The sequence below is a fragment of the Ornithodoros turicata genome, chromosome 3 (genome assembly GCF_037126465.1).
Source record: "Ornithodoros turicata isolate Travis chromosome 3, ASM3712646v1, whole genome shotgun sequence".
NCBI classification, from domain to species: Eukaryota; Metazoa; Arthropoda; class Arachnida; order Ixodida; family Argasidae; genus Ornithodoros; species Ornithodoros turicata.
In genome coordinates this window covers 81,186,970-81,191,512 of record NC_088203.1, presented here as the reverse complement: position 1 = coordinate 81,191,512, position 4,543 = coordinate 81,186,970, and positions in this window count along the sequence as shown.

Genomic DNA, 4,543 nt, shown 5'->3' with positions numbered 1-4,543 from the left:
GAGAGCCCCAAAGCAGGTTGGAGAAGTAGTCATAAAATGCGAAGTAGTTGTAGCCCACAGTAACCTAACTGCTATAGTTAACTACGGAAAAATGTAGTTTAATTACTAGTTATAATTACATTCTCAGAGATAGCTTCGAACGAGTTTTTAACTACGGTGCAGCAGTTAACTAGATGTTTAACTACATATTGTTAACTACTTCCCATCACTGTCCACATCCCTGAACCCCCAACACTGGGGATTTTAACTTTTTTATGGTGTTGTACCAACCCGCCCAAGTTTTATCGCTGATTCACTAAACAGAAATCACGAGGACAAGAACCAAGTTCTCGGGCAAATGGCAGTTTCAGGGACACGGTGGGTTGATTTTGTTATGTAGCCTAACTGACACATTTTGATTTTCAAACGCTGTTGCCTATATTGTCTGATTGTCAAGTACAAAGCAAATAAACACTTGAAAAGAAAGTTTCAAATGTGTACTTTTTTACATCATTTACACGTTTCAACGAAGAGAAAAGGAAAGATAAATTCCCAACCGCTCATAGCTTGATTTAGTCTGCAGTCGGCTGCAGTGGGAATAGTAGGAAGCACAGCGCGTCGGCTTCTCCCGCAACATGGCCAGCGTAGCTCAGTTCGACGAAAGCGCAACATGGGGTGCTCATTTTGGAAATGGGTCTATTGCGAAGACGCACCATTTGTTTTCTTTATGAAGAACTGGGGGCGTACGACCTTTGGACCATAGGACGTAAAATGACCCTGATGTAAACACCAGTTTGCAATTTGCTACCTAAATGCGCTGTGATGTTGGCACAGCAAGGTCTAAATTCATTTGTTTGCACAGCTCCTCTGGCGCTGTCCTCAAATTAGTAGCAGTATCAGAACAGCCTCAAATCACACAACTCATTTCCCATCTAGTTTGACTTTCTTGGTCCAACGTCGGCGAGAACGAGTTCCATTACCAGCTCGCGACGACTCCATCCATTGCCTGCCGCTTCGTACGGACTTAACCTGCAGGAAAGACCACTTCAGAATACATTGATAGAACTGCATGTCAGTGCGAAGGAGTCATGTAAATATATGTAACATACCGTTTGCACAGAGAGCGGTTAGTAACAGTCACGCCGCATTGCATCTTGCGATCTCCGTATTAGCGCTCACAATACCTGTAAGAAGAGGTAAAAGCAGAAAACAGAATGGGAATGCCTGTCATTCACAAAAGCATATCCGATAGATAGTGTACATACCTGAAAAAATGCTGAAATCCTGTAAACGGACCCAGGAATAGCTTCAGATTCGGAACTAGCACCCAAGACAACTGCGAACTTCGATATTCCACAACCGACAGGTTAAACAGATTAAACCGCCGGCGACCAGTCTGAAACGCTTTCACGTACATGCAGTACAATGTTGCACGGATTGCAAAAGCAATAGCTAGAAGTAAGAGCTTCAGTATGAAGTTACACCAACACCTGAACTATGAAGGAATTGCTTACAAACATTTGAATTCACGCTGACCTTTTCCAACGCGAACGAGGTGGCTCTCAGCGCGAAAACCGCGTGCACAGACCTCCAAATTCAAAAGAGAGGGTAACGTGGTGCAGAAGTCACGTGGCGCTGCGCTGGTCGAAAGAGAGGAGGAGAGGGTAAACCAGAGAGGACAGGCGGGAGAGGCACGGAGTCAGAGACAGGGTGTCGAACCGAAAGGTTTTTCGTTCCGGTTTTCGTTCCGGTTACATCATAAACGATCCGGTACCGGTTCTGCTCCGGAGTAAAAAAATAACGGTTCATACCGGTTTTTAACCGGTTCCGCTTCTGCTGGGAATATTCATCCCCACAAAAAAAAAATCAATGTTACGAAATGTAAACCCGTTTATTCCGCATACACGGTATTTAATATCAATAGACAGCTGTGGAATTGGTAGCTCCTGGTTCCTGTACGTTACTGTCTGTTCAAATGGGCTTTCTCCTTTATTGAAGCGCATGCTACAAACTGACTTGTTTGTCGTGATGTCATACGTAAAGTACTTTCTTGCTGGGTTGGAGCGATTGCGTCCCATCCGAATGTCTGTTGCTACTCTCTAGCCAGCAAGCACCACCGCACGAGTACGACGCAAATCGAGGAACACCTTCATTCACAAACGCGCTCGACGGCTCCGTTTTATTTTCTTCGTGTCCTGTCCACAAAAGAGTTGCCACTTTGCACGAGCTTGCCCTCGCGTATACGTAAATGTATTCAACTTAGCTGCTCTCAAACAAGGGACGCGTTGCGTGACATTACCGATAAAGAAGCCGTTATGCAGCCCCCTTGGGTCGCTGTTTAGTTGAGGAGAGTTTGGGGGATCAAATTAAAACGAACACTACGGCACATTGCTAGAGAGTCACATGTACCCTGAAGTCTGTGTGCGTGCGCGAACTATAAACCATTACAAAGGGAGCCTAAGGGTCATACTATACCGACATACATTCCACCGTAACCGTAACCCTCGTATAGTATCCATGACATGACTTCAGAGCACGCGACGCCTGTTTCGTCCGTCTATCCGTAGTCCAAACCGGCGAAGCTTTTTCTTGGACCGAAAACCGTTAAATATATTTTTCGGTTTCCCTCCTGAGCGAAAAAAAAAACGTATACGGTTTCGATTCCGTTCCGGTTCGCACCAAAATAGCGTTTTTTTTTCGGTTTTCGGTTCCGGTTTTCGGTTCGCTCCGACACCCTCAGAGAGGAGTTCCACTTTTTTCTTCTGTTCTGTCGAAGCTCGGAAGCTCTCTCGGAGCCTCGGACTGTAGGAGGGAAGTTTGCTGGTTGTGGGCGGTTAATTTTAAAGGGACCGAAAAGTGAATATAAACCTATCGAAACTGTATGTTCAGCGAAAAGCTTGAACCTTCAAAAGTTCAAATATCAAAGAACTCCGCTGAAATCGCTTTAGTTTTTCTGTAATCGAATTTTCCATAATTGCATGTCCAGGGACCTAGTAGGAAACCGGGCAGTCTGTCAACAAATGCATAACCCCGCGCCATCTGTCGAGGACGCATGTAATACGCGCACTTCCGGGAGCTAATCCGGCGAAAACGAAAATGGCAGTGGGCATTTGTGACCAATTTCTACGTCGAGAACGTCGAGCCTCTTGAACATGAGTGCGCTGGAATTCCGCATTCGAGAACTGTTGCTCACACAGAACTGTGGTTCGTGCGTTAGCGTGCTGGAAAGTGTGTTCTTCGCAGCAGAAGGTTCCTCGTCCATAGATTAATCGGAGTCACATTCGTCCTGAGCAGTAGCTCACCGTGCCGTGAACATGGACTGCTTTGTGAAATTTCCATGTATCAGGGACAAGCACTTGCGTAAACCGCAACAAGCGCTGTTTTTTCGTCGTGCAGGTGTTCATGTGTGAAATGCAAACCGACTGATACTACGGATGGATACTACAGTTTTTGCTGCCGAGAGGTAGAGAATGCGTGGGCAAAGCAGACAGACAATTGCATGAGAACTACCGTATATTTCGAAATACTGTGCCTTGACACCGAAGTACTGCAAGTGTCTTTTACATACATCCGAGAAACCGAAGAGCATGGCAACATACACGGCAGCGCCGTGTGGTCTTTACGCGCTACTTGAACGGTAAACTGGACGGAAAACCCTTATTTCTGCAGGAAATTCCGTTATACCACCTGTCGGCCATTCACAAGATGGATATGTGGTGCTCCGAGAAAATACAATAGAAAGTACTCCACTGGATCTCGATCTGCGTCATGCATGCTATTAGGGATGCTTTCCCATCAGTGCGCTGACTTTTCTCATTGCTTTTTCTTTGCTGTCACAGCATATTATAATTACTAGTTTGTTCCTGGAGGGTTAAGTAACCTGCGGGCATAGATGTATTTGTAGGTTATACTCATGTCTCAATTGTATATGTGAGGAGTAAGTAAGATAATTTTCACCAGTGTCATTCAGCTGAACTGTGTTCATAACCTTTTAGTATACTTCTTAGTGACTACATTTCCAAATGTCAATTAATATTTGAACCAAGATTGGGATTTAACACTTAATTAGTTTTGGTGAACGGAGTAACTGCTTCATTATCACGTCACCAACTAACATTTGTAAAGGAGGACTTGAGGGCTGACTTCAAGTATTATTAACCTTTGATCTCGGTTCAAAGTTAACCATGCACTATTGGTGTGCATAGTACTCCAAAATGGCTAAATAATTTATAGCATAAGTTCTCTGTTACCGTAATTGAGATGTACTTTTGGAAAGTACTTTTGACAGCCCTGCAAATTGAAACTGGCTTCAGTGTACACTACAAATGCATCATAACATTTAATTGAAATATAATATAAGAGCAGAAGCCACATTTTGTCACAACTCAAACTATATCTCTCTTTTTTATTGTCCATGGATTTAGGAAACATTGTAGGACTTCCTGCCCTCTAATGTTTTGACGTACTTCATAGAGTTGTAAAACCTGCAACAAAATAAACAAGACAAGTATAAACAGTTTCGTCTTTTCCTTCTGAATTTAACAAGCTAGTTATATTTTACCAT